Below are 13,404 nucleotides of genomic sequence, written 5' to 3'. Positions count from 1 at the left end.
CATTAATTTATATAAAACTTAATTGTTTTCTTTTTTTTATTCTCAAAATCTAGTGGCATCTACATTCAAATTACCTATAAAAAAAAAAACGGAAATGAAAAAAAAAAGAACAATTCGAAGTGATTTCTCGTTTATCGATAATTTAGCGATGAATTCGTTTTACCATTTTTTTAGTACCTGCATATTTCAGATTTATGAAAAAAAGTTGTTATCTGTAAAATCGGTTTACGGACGATAATTTTAAGTCATAAGAAGATAGGTTGTGTACGAAATCTACAAAAAGAGCTAGAATTTTTTGAACCCAATCGATTTTCATCAAAAAAGCAACAACAAATTTTTGTATCTTCTAACACCATTCAATCCATTTTTATATAGGGTAACTTCGGGCATTATGGCGCACCGGGCATTATGGCGCACCTCTCAACTACCATACTTCCAATACTCGCATTTAAATAAAACCAATGCAGAAACTTTGGCCTTCGTCGAACACTAGCCTTGTGACGATCGCAGGTCAGTGCTATTATTTTTGTGCCAAACAAAAAAGAAAACAAAAAAAATATACCGGTTCTGGGTTCCAATATAATATCGCTTTGTTTTTGTTTGTGTGTATCTCGGTAACTATACAGTGCACGTGTTTGTTGTGAAGAGTGGAATGCAGAGTACAGTTTTGGTTTGGTTATATCACTTGTTATATTTTAACTGAAGTAAGAATTGTGTTTAGTTTTTGGAGTTTTGTGAATATGTATATATTTTGCAATATGGCGCAGATGTAATAAGGGCATTATGGCGCTATATTATACCCGACTGCGCCATAATGCCCTTATGTAAAACTAATTTCAAAAGTATCTCTGCATTTTTTTAAATTTGAAAATAACCTCAATTTAACGTTAATTTTATGAAACTTATTTACAATTATATTTCAGAAATGCTGAATATACGTAAAAAAAGTAAAGGGTTCCGAAGTAAATGGGGTTCGCCATATTGCCCGTACATAGGGCAATATGGTTTTTTTTGGACTATTTTTAATTTAATTTATTTTTTGTTAAAAAGCTTGAATTTTTATTCTTAAATAATTTATTCATGTTACGTTTTTATGAAATTTAATTAAAAAAAATGATTGAAGTAAAAATTGTAGTCCGTAGTAAAGTTATTTGAGTTTGTGCTTAGGTATGCCATAATGCCCTAATTTACCCTATGACAACCTATATCATTTTATATCATCTGAAAGCTTATTATTTCACCTTTTATATGATGCTTTAATTATATTTCTACGATGCCTACAAAAAACTTAGAACTTTATTTTACCATTATGTCAAAATTGTGCATTAAAAATTGATTGAAATTTCTCACAAATATGGAAATGCCTATTATCTATCTACAGTATAAATTCCATCTATTTATCTGTGTATTTGTTGAAGATAAAAAACGGTTAAAATCGGTCAAAACACTTAGGACAAAAAACTTGTTTTTCCCTATATGTCATTTAAAATTAAAATTTTTTGAACACTCCAAGAAATTGCTAAAAATAAAAAAAAAACACACAAAAACAATCTTAAAAAAAGAGGTGTTTTTCAAAAACTGATATTTCGAAACGCTTAGACTTAAAAAAAATCCATATTAGACCCCTAATTTTTTTTTCAAATTGTCAAAAAAAATGTCCCCTAGTTATAATCACTACTTTGGCAAAAGTCTACCACATGTTTAAGTTAAAAAAAAAACATTTATAACTTGGTTTTGACATTTTCTAGAATTTTGTCAATACCTATCAATTAACAAACAATTTAATTTTCTACAACGTCGCGTTTAGAAAATAGGCACATTTTTGCAATTTTGTTTTACCCCTATTTACCCTATTTAATGATTGAATTTTTCATAATCCTTCATTAGTATTCACTTTTATGTTAATATCGTTCAAATAAGCTATAGAAGATTTTTGTATCTCCAATAGTTAATTTTTAATTCAAATTTATGCCGCACTGCTAAAAATTTCAGGTGGAACGGGAGACCATGGCAGCATCCATGAAAAAGCGTCATGGATGCTGCCATGGTTCATCGATTTACAAGACGTTATCACTTCAAAAAAAAAAAATTATTCACGTATACATATTTCTTTTCAAATCCAAAATTATAAGACCAAAATCATTTAAATTATGGTTCTTGTGTTAAAATTATTTTTAGTTTAATAAAACTTTTGCATTACCTAACACTTTTTGTACATTCCAACTAAAACCTCATTAAAGACCTGGGTGTAGACAGCTCAACTTCTAAAAACTGTTCTAAGTATGCAATGTTCTTGTGGCAGGTTCTCCAAGACGGCTTTTCATCCTCTAATGAACATCTCTGTTTACTTTAAACATCTTCCAACAAAAGATTTCACTCAACCCATCAAATAGAAAATCCTCTTAACTTTTCAAATTAAAACCTCCATAACAATAATCTTCATTATTTTAAACAGTATCGAGGGATTTATATCTATAAATATAATGATGTACAACTAACCCAAACAATACTTTTATTTTAACGTTTAACCTACACAAGACTATCTTCCTGGATCTCTAAGTTGTTTATTTTGTATGCATAAGTATAATATGGGCATTAAATCAACTAAACTTATCTCATTGCCAGAGGGAGTTAATTTTTTTTTATGTATATGAGGGCTAAAAACTTAATTGCTTCAATGTGAGTTTTTGAAAACTTAAAAATACTTTCACCAAGGCACGCAAAACTTTCTATTCACAAGAGAGATGCGAGCAGCGAGAACATGAAGGAACACACTTTAAGTTGGTCTTCGTGAAATGAAAAGAGAATTTCAAACCAAAAAATCCCAAGGTAGCTTTTAAAAGTTTCAACTAAAACTATAAAGTATAGGGGTTTCCTGTGGGAAAAAAGAAGGCTTGCAATGAAATAATGAAGTGAAATTGAGACGTTTCAATTTGGTTTTAGATGGAAGCTGGAGAAAAAAAAAGAACATTGCAAATCACTTCGTTAAAATAAAACTTTCTCTGAAGAGAGTTTAAAGCAAAGGTATATAATTTTTTTTTGTTAGAAAGGTGATACCAGGAGTATAAGTTTGAATTAAGTTGTTAACTATCAAATAATGGTCCTACAACCCATATCTTAAGGAAAGAATAATTTTTTAAGAATGTGCTCCTTGTTGCTATCTTAAATCAGTTTTTCCTCTAAGTTTTTTAATTTTTTTTTAAATGATTCTGAAATGTTTTAAAAATATAAGCTGGCATCTAAGTAATCTTCTTCCTTAAATTACCATACAAAAAAAACTACTGAATTACAAAAAAAAAAAAAGAAATCAATTGCATGCTGTGTTCTAGACCTAAATGATAAAATGGCAAGGGTTAAGGCTTGTGGATTTCATCAGAAAATGAAAAAAAAAAAAAAAAAAAGAAATAAAAAATCTACTTTGCTATAAGGAAATTGGCAAAAGCAAGAATGAAAATGAATCCAGTGAATTAGTTGCAAAGTACTATAGCGGCAATTTGCCGTTTCTCATCAATCAACCAGAAAGAGTAAGCGGGTTTTTGCTTTCTATATCCTTTTTTTTTCAAGCCAACCAACGATAAGGATGAGAGAGAAATCACTTTAAGAAATGAATGTGTTGGAATTTTTATTAGTCTAATCCGTCTTAAGAATAAAAAAAAAAAAAAACAAATATCATGAGAACTTATTTTCACGAAATGGAAAGGCGGAAATGTTTTTTTTTTCATTTATATTTTTAAAAATAGGGAAAAAAATCCTACATATAATAAAATCCTATTACGAAGGATTTTACTTCCATATGGGGCCAATGACAGTTTGAGTACTTTTATTTAATATGTTTCTTACTTTAAGGATAATTTACTAGCTTAAATTGGGCTTTTTTGTTGTTGGAAAAATCCTAATTTCATTCTACAAATGCATTGAATTTCCTTTACAAATTGAATCCGGAAATTAGAAATGTTTTTCAAAAACATTCAAATGTAAAATGCTTTCAGTAAAATTATGTAAATTGTATTCAAATTTCAAACATGTGCATCCCAAAGTAATTCCATCAAGAGAAAGAACTTACATACTATAAATGCTGTATCGAAATGAACCTAGAAAATTAGAATTGGGATTGTTACTGCAACATTACGTTGCACCACAAAACCCTAAATTAACCTTACTAGACAATTCTTCTTGTTTCATTCGGACAACCATACAAATATCTTCATTTATTTGTCCATGGAATTTATCTCTATAAACTCTAAGGTACGTTGCATGTAAAAGGCATAGAATTCTTATGCAACTCTCAACTATATGGCATACTGCACTATATCTCGCACTAGTTCCCAATTAAAATCTGTCTTGTCGAATAGGTACGAGCATATTATTCAATTCGTTCTGACTTTTGTTCGATGAGGGAACATTCCAATTACTCTGGGAATCGAGAGACAGAAAGAGAGAATAGGTACCATCAAACAACATGTCCTAATATCCTTTTTGGATCAGAAGAAGATGCTCTCTATGCAGTGGAGTTGAATATTTACGTTTCGATTTCCGACTGCATTGAAATGTCATATAGCTTACTAAAGGGTCAGTACAAAATAATTCTGATGTAGGAGATTGCACATATGCAGATGATATCACAGAATTATAATAAGACTATTTGTGAAGACATTTCTATTTGAATATTATAATCCTCAAAGTCATATAGAAATTGGTACATAAAGGCTTTTTGTGAGCAAATCAAACAAATTTCAAAGCATTTAAGGACGAATCAAGACTAGTTTTATATGTATACTTATAAAATACATAGCTAGAAAATATACATAAACAAATTTTCTCATCATTTCTCATTTTCATATCCCATCCTTTTTAAGTTCAAAATAAGGTAATTTTTCCAGAGTAATAATGTGCTTACTTTTCTTGACATCCTTCGTTCGTTCACAGTTCACACTTCACAATAATAAATAAGATGTTTTCCTAAGAAAAAAAAATCTATACACACAAATAAAGAAGGCCACATCAGAGATATACGTATATAAAAGTCAACAATGTAACAGCATTAAGGTGGGAAAAATAAAACGATTTAGACATAAATAAGACCCTACAACAATCATACAACGCAAGACGACGTCAACATACAGTCAGCCCCAGGATCTTATTTACTGTCACGGTGTGTGGCATAGGATCGTAAAACTTAAGGATTTCAAGTCGTAACAATTTCCACACACTATATATTGTGTAACGTATATTTATCTAGTGTGTAGATTTATTTGCTATTTCTTTTTTTTTCTCTCTTATTTCTTCATTTCTTCCTTTTACATTTTGGTCATCATTGTAACATGAAAAAGGATGAAGACATTTTATCGTTGATTGGAAACTGGATTCTTTTGCAAATTGGAAGAAGAAGAAAAATCGATTGAGGGAAAAACGTATAGGAAAAGTAAAAAGAAATGCACTCATTTTTCTTTCTAACGTTCTTTCATACAATGCAAAAGGTTATGTTGAATTGATTATGTTTTTATATGAAATATTCATTGGAAGACTTACGAGTAAGTAACCCTATAGGTTGTAAAAAAGGTGTTTTTTTTTATAATTTTTTGAAATTAAAATAAATGGGAAGCAGAAAATGTCTTGCTCTTATGGTAAAAGGAAAGCTTTTTATTGACCGTTGCACATAATTAGAGAAAATTTAAAATTTGTTATCTTTAAGGAATTTCATAAGTAATGTAAAATAAATAAAATCTGTTTTAATAAGTAATTAAACACCGTTTTAAATGATCATTTTACAAGTATGCCATTTGATTTCTTGCATAAAAGAGAATTTTTAGACAAAATTTTCGAAAATCGTTAGAGCCGTTTTTTTTTAAATAAAATTTTTTATATATAAAAATTTTCTAATTTTCTAACATTTTTCAAAAAAAAAGTTGGTATGTAATTTTTAAGAAAATATTATTCAACACATAAATACGAGATTTCGATAAAATTCATCAACCCGTTTTCATAAAATCGAATTTTCAAAAAAAAAAAAAAAATAATTGAAATTATTTTTATGTGTTTTTTGAAAAAAAAAAGAGCTCAACGGCATGAAGCACTGTTCAAAGGGTTTTGAATATTTTCACCTAAAATTAAGTAGGTACAAATCTTTAAAACATTATTCCAAACAATATCTAACGATATGGATGTAGACATTTGTGTTGGTAGTCAATATTATAAATATGAAAAAAAAAAACATTACGTATACACCACAGTGAACGAAAGCAGCTTTTCATAATCTTTGTTTATACATACATTTAAAGAACTAACAGTTGATGAATTTTAGTAAGATACGCGCCTCCTAAATATATGATATTGCAAGTTCGAGTAGAATATTTAAAAGTAGGGGAAAGTGGACAAAAAAGAACACTGGGGCACGGAGGACTTTCAAATTTATTAATAGGTATCTTGGGCAAATTGTTATATCCAGTCATAATGGACTTGTTTATCTTTCTCCTCATTTTGTTATTGTCTATCGTTTGCACGGGTGCTGTCCAGACAAATAATTAAAATCTACATTTTTGAGAAGAGCAAACTTTAGGTTTTGTGTATGACTATTTCAATATAAAAAGAAGTACTATTGCTATTGCATGCTTCTTCTGAATAAAAACTAGAATGAGAAAATTATGTCAAATGTTTACTGTTAAATTGTCAAAAACTGGTACTCGTCGGTCGCTGAATGAAACATTGCTTTTATGTTAGCTTATCCTTACTTAGTTTGTTCTTGTTGCTAACAACAAGTTTCTGATCAGTAAACCACAACCTTAACAAAGGATCATAATGATTCATGTCAGAAACTTAATTCAATTGATTTAATGCATTATATCCAATTACAATGCTGGCTGCAAAAGCATTCACGTTTCAAAAACTGAGTTAAAGAGAATAGACCCAAGGACCGATTCTTGTGGCACCCCTAAATTAATGTACATAGAATCACGTAAAACATATCCCACTTTGATCATTTGAATATGAATTAAGATAAGATTCAAACCAGGTCTAGATGAATCCTTGAAAACAATATTAGTACAATTATATATTACTTCAGTTATAAACCTCAATTTTCAAATATAGTACTTCATTACTCATCAGTTTTTGTTACAAAATTAAATTGCAGCAAAAAAAAAAAACTATCTCTGCAAATTTTAAAGGAAATATGCAAATGTCATTTTCCTCGTAATTGTAAATACTTCATTTAACAGGAAGTTTTTTATATGAATATTCATAAAGATTTTAACAAAAAATAACCATCTCAAATATGACCTTTAATATTTTTTTTTCACAAAGACAAAAAAATTATCAAAAAATCTGGAATCAAAAATTCTCATACACACATGTAGGAGGAGGTACCTACCTACTTGCCTGCTCCTCTGTTCTTTCCCATGTGACTATTGCATTATGCAACTTCTGTTGCTACTGGTGCTACTGGTGCTACTGCATATCACCCAACAACTCCAGTGATTGCGAAATTTTAAACCATTTTCCTCTTGTAGGTAGAGATAGGTATACCTTCATTTCATATATCCACCCATATGAGCAATTTAAAATGCATGTAACCGTATTCCGTATACACATTGCTGACAAGGACATCACGCAATAGTCACAATTGCAACAGAAGGACGAAAACAAATTTATTTGGAATATTTTACTGCTGCTGCTACTGTTGGGTCATTTTTGTCGTTTTCTGCTTAAGTGATGCATTTTATGTGCAATGTTGTTCGGGACACACGACATATGTGTGTGCGTATAGGTATAGTCAGGATATTTTTGTCCGGTTGGTTACAATAAAATGGATGCATGCATGTTTGTATTTAAGTAAGTTATGACTTCATTATGAACAGAGAGTTGCACAGAGAGATGTATGTATGTTCGGTACCTACTTTTCGTCAGTACTGTGTTCCAATTGCTTTTGATGGTGGTGTAGTGTTGTAGGTTGTTAAGCTTATTTTATTATTTTTTTGCAGAGTTCCACGAACACTCACAATATTTCTGTTTATTTTTCAGTTGACATCATCCATATATTCAGCCTCGATTGATTTTATTTAAATTCGTTGATTGAAGCAAATACTTTTTCTGCCATGTTTGTACTACATACAAAAAGTTTCGAAAATGCAGTTTTCAATTTGACCATGAAAAATCTATTTAAACAAGACTTGTTTTGGGTTAAATCTACAACAGAGGGTCGAATTAATTTACTTTGCAGCAAATATTCAAGGGTTAAATGATTAATTAATAAACAAAATTCAGATGTGTGAGCATAAGGAGAACTATATTTGACTTCTTTTAGTATTTTTTTTGGGAGTATTAAAAAAAAAACTTGACCTTTTTATACAAAACCTTTGTTTTTTAACACATCTTTACTTAGATCCTTTATTCATGTTATACATTCTGGTCATGTCCAAGGCTGGTCTCTTGCTTTTTTTTTATTTTTCACTGAATAAAATATTGACCGCAAGTTAACCAACCACAAAACTACGTGACATTTATTCTAAATGTGTCTAATTATTCTTGGTTTAGCCACAAAATTCCTCCCTTGAGGTAACTAATGAATATAATTACACAGAAAATCAACCTTTTGAATTAATATTTTATGCTTTTCTTGTCTCATGATAATAAACCAAGAATAAACCTCAAGAATATTTAATACAGTTTGTCAAAAGGATAGAAAATCATGAAAAAAAAAAAATTGAGAAGAATTACTTCAAGATTCTTAAATTTTATCAAAAATTCACAATTCTTAAGGATTTATCCTTTTGGACATAAACAAGTGTAATAATATTTCTTTCTCTTTTTTTTTTTGTAAAAAAAACATAACTTTGAAAAAGATACTTAAATTTTAATATTTTTATGCAAATAAGGTTAGAAAATGGAAGAATATTAATGTGGGTTAACTTTTGGTCTGTAAAATGTTTGATTCTTTTTTTCAAACTATAAAAAAAGATTTGACCTTTTTTCTTAATTTGTAAGCTTTGTTATGAAAAAGGTCCTTAATTCAGCAAAATTAAGTTTCGACAAAAGCAAAAAAAAAAGTTACTAGTGGAATAAATAAAGGACATGCTATGTTAATGAGGCAGACATCAGCGGAGGGCGTTGAGATAGAAACAAATTATGATTATAAATAAAGTCTGTGTGTTGTGTTTTATGATGTTTATGATAAAGGATTTTTGTTTAAACAACTTGCAGCTGTTGCTTTAAGGATAATTCTTGTTTTTTTAAACCATTTATAAATTATTTTCATTTTGAATTCTTTTTCCTTAAATTTTTCAACTTTAAATTTTTTCTGTCCTTTTTATTGCCTAAATAAAACTTAGGTACTTTTAAAATTCTCAGTTTTTTTTTTTAAAGATTCTAAATTGTAACTAATTGATATTAAATGGCCATTTAATAAAAAAAATTAAAAAACACATACAGAGACACCTCTTACCACACGATATCACTACAGTGCACAAGTGCACACCAGCAGATACTCAACTTCGTGGAACGGAATGTTGAAAGGAGCTCTCTTGTAAACTAAGTAAAAACAAACTCTGTCAGACGAGTGACAGAGCAAATTGACTAAACCTTAACCAAATTACCTCGCTAAAAGCATATGGAAAATGGCAAAAAGGAAGGAAGAAGGAAGCTATAAAGGATTTTTTTACGAGATTCGAGAATAGAGAGAGCAAAATGACAGAATCTAATTGTACACGTAGGTAACTGTGTAATTTAACAGTGTGTATATGTAACTTTGTCACGGAAGCACACTTCTTTCAAAAGAGAAGAATAGAAAAAGAAATCAATTACCATAATTGAATGAATATTGATAGCGTGTAGTTGTTCAATTAAGGACATGAATAAGTATTTTGTTACAGCGAAATAGTAGATTTTTCAAAAGAGGATCAAGGGAATCTATTTCAGTTTATTTTTTTTTTTTGAGTTTTCAGGAGATGTTCTTGTTAGTAAATCTAAAATAAGAAATTCGTATTCTTTTGTATTGCAGTACTATATAACACTTATTTTAAGATAATAGGCTACTTTGATGACCACTAAAAGGTCATTACAAGATTTTTCTATTTTAAACATATTTTGTTGCATTTCAAAGTACCTACAAGTTATAAAACATCCTTGCACCTTAAGATATATGATTTTAAGGTATTTTTGAACGCTAAAGTAATAAAAACATAGTCAAAAGTTATTCTTCTTTTAATGAATAGGCTTTTACTGTTAGAAATAAAGTCAGAACAATGTCGATTAATTTTTGAAAATATGTGGTTATGCGATGGAAATTTGGTACGAATGTTTCATAATTGTAATTAATTTTAAAATTAATATCAAAATTGGTTGATGAAAAATTATTATAAAAAAAGTTATTGACGTTTGAATAGGAAAAGCTCTTTGACGTTGGTTCATAGCTTACGCCTAGGAAGCAGTCCATTTTTCTACACCTGAGAATATCACGCAAAATAAGATGGAAGTAGTTTTTGGAGTGCTTCAAAAAGAGTGTATAACCAGGGGCGTACACACCATTGGGGCTCAAGAAAGTCATTTATAAACCTTTCTCAATTGGTACAACGCACTTAATAAACTTCAAATGAAATAAAAACTGACCGATAGAAGCTATAAAATGTTAAATATGGTAAACAAAAGTAAAAAAAAGAAACTTACATTTTCTTAAAAGAAAAATTAGGAGCAAAGGGGCCCAAATCTGAACAGATTTTTTTTTTTTTTACATATGTTTTACATTTAAGTTTATGATCATGAATAAAAAACTAACAAGTACTTAGCATTCGTTGTAGTTTTTTGTAATTTTATATACTTCCGAGAAATGAAAAAAAGCAAACAGTGAGACATTTTTAAAAAGCAAACGGTGAGACATAGATAAAAAAAAAATATGTCTTGTACGTACATGATTTCCATATGATTTTGTGGTGTTTTTACTTATTTTTCTACTTGTTTGTAACATAAATTATTAAATTATATAGTAGTTATTTAATTATTTGACGTTTTCGTTAATTTGTTTCTACTTTATCCGTTCGTCTCACTGATCACACCCTTTGGAAACGGTAAGACGTTTTGACTTTTTGTACATTTTAGTTTAATGTGATGCTCTCATTCATTCTTTAACCATAACTTTGTCTGCAACAATAAGATACAATATGGCTTAAAATTACTTCAAAGGTTAGTTAAGATAGCTTGGAAACATTATAAAATATACCTATTTAAAAGAAATGTGTTTCACTGTTCGCACCTTTCCCCTACTTTTCTTAAGAATTTAGTACGCTGATTCCGATTCCATAACAGTTATAACTGCTCTAACAAAAATCAGGTTTTTAGATTTTCCTGATAGAAAACTAAAAAAATCCGCTTTTTTTTGCTGTTTTCGAAGCAATATTTTGACGTAAGAAAATCTCTTCAACTAAATTTTGTAGCGGTTTTATGGAACTAAGTAAACTAACATTTCAACTCATCACTACGAAAATAGACATCCAAAGTTTAAGCTGTGGTATTCTTCTAACATTTGAACTTGAACGCTTTTCTATCAATTTTTTTTAACAAAAATAAAGAAGATAAATGTCTTAGGTAATATAATAAGTAATAACCAACAACATAATTTTCTATCAATACAATTTTGACGACTCATTCTTGTGATGAATGACATTCAAGATTGGACAAAACACGGAGGATTATAGTCGATTTTTTGTAATAAAATTTCTCTAAGGTGGCATAAATTGATTTATAGACAGTGATATTCTCGTTTGATTAAATAAATATAAAAATCACATTTGCTCCTTTCAGATTTATAAAATGCCTTTACTCTTCAATCTGAACCTGTGTCTGTTTTTTGCACAGTAAGTAATATTGCTTTTCATTACAGAGCATATTTTTGCAATCATATTTCGATTTTCACATTATTTCCAACTTGTTCTTTTTTTTTTTGTTTAACAATACCGATAACGACATAAAGATACCTATATATAGATTAAACATGTCAGCATAAATGTGTTTTGATTTCTCTGGTCATTTTCTCTCTGTTGGCCTTATACAGAAAAAAAAAATCATCATATCATGGGTAAATCTGTTGTGTTTTTTTCGTTTATAGCCGTCAACCAAACCAAAATACCAATTAAATTGATGTCAATATTGCCAATGACACTTGCAACCTGTTTTTCTGAAATATCACTATTAAACTTATCTGTTCCAATTACATATGATTACATAACTCAAGCTTGCACCATCATTTTTTTTTTTAGTTCTCGATGTCAGAGATGACTCTGGCATTGCATTTAAAATATATTCCTGGATATCCATAGAGATGGGATGGAAATTAAGTGCTGGTAGACATTCGTTCATGCCTATCATTAAATTGTCAACGACAGTGTTGGGGAGGAAATAATTCCTGGTATTTTCGCGGTTTGCAGTGTGAAATACCATTTTCAGTTGATCTTCATTGAAAATCAAATTAAACCGCACAATAGAACGTGAAGGAACTTTGCAAAAAGTTATCCCTTCCAATCCTCTTTTTAACACACACACACCTTCATCTCTCTGTCATACATATATTTTCCAATTGGGAATTACCTACCATTTGCAAGTGCACATCAACTTATCCCATTTCCCATCGGATTATGAAAGCCTTCACTATGGAACGGAACGTGAATGTATATAGTGTACTTTAGTACGTGTGTTTGAGTGTAAAATTGTCGTTTGCATAAGATTTGCATTCAGAAGCTTAGTGAAAAAGGAATCAGATAGATGGAAAAGAAAAAAAGAAAAGTTGAAAATTCTGTTCTTCCTTCTTCCTGTCGATAACGACATCATTTTATAGTGTGGTATACCTTAGGTACATACACCAACCATTAAGGACTTTTTTTTCTTTCCTAGTTTTACCTCAAAAATGTCATCAATTCTATTTTTATTTAACTTAATGTTTTTGTTTTGCATGAAAGGAACATTTGACTCCATGAACTGGATCTTTTATTTTTTTTTTATGTTTTCACTCGACTTTGGATATTTTTTTACATCGAACAGTAAAATGGTCGTTTAGCGACTTTTAAGGAATGTTTTTTTCTTTTTGACGACAATTACAGTTGGTTTAGCTTAATGACTGTATTGCTAAAATTAAGCTAGAACAAAAACATTAGAAAAAATGTAAATTAAATTGATTTTTTGTTTTCTTGTATTAACAAGTAAAATAAAGTTTATTTTTAGAAATGAGAGAAAAGAAGTTATAGAAACACTTTTGGCAGCTACTAGATCTTAGATTATTTTCAACTTCTTATAGAGTTTCAAATTGTTTTTAATTAAATATTTATTGTTCTTTTTTTTTTTTTGTGAAATAGTTTATTTCGATCTTATTTTGCTTAAATACAAAATTCTACTACATTATGGTGTACACTCTGGCTGTGAATGATG

This window comes from Episyrphus balteatus, chromosome 2 (genome assembly GCF_945859705.1).
Source record: "Episyrphus balteatus chromosome 2, idEpiBalt1.1, whole genome shotgun sequence".
Classification (NCBI taxonomy): Eukaryota; Metazoa; Arthropoda; class Insecta; order Diptera; family Syrphidae; genus Episyrphus; species Episyrphus balteatus.
The sequence above is the reverse complement of the archived record's forward strand: the minus strand, read 5'-3'. Positions refer to the sequence as shown.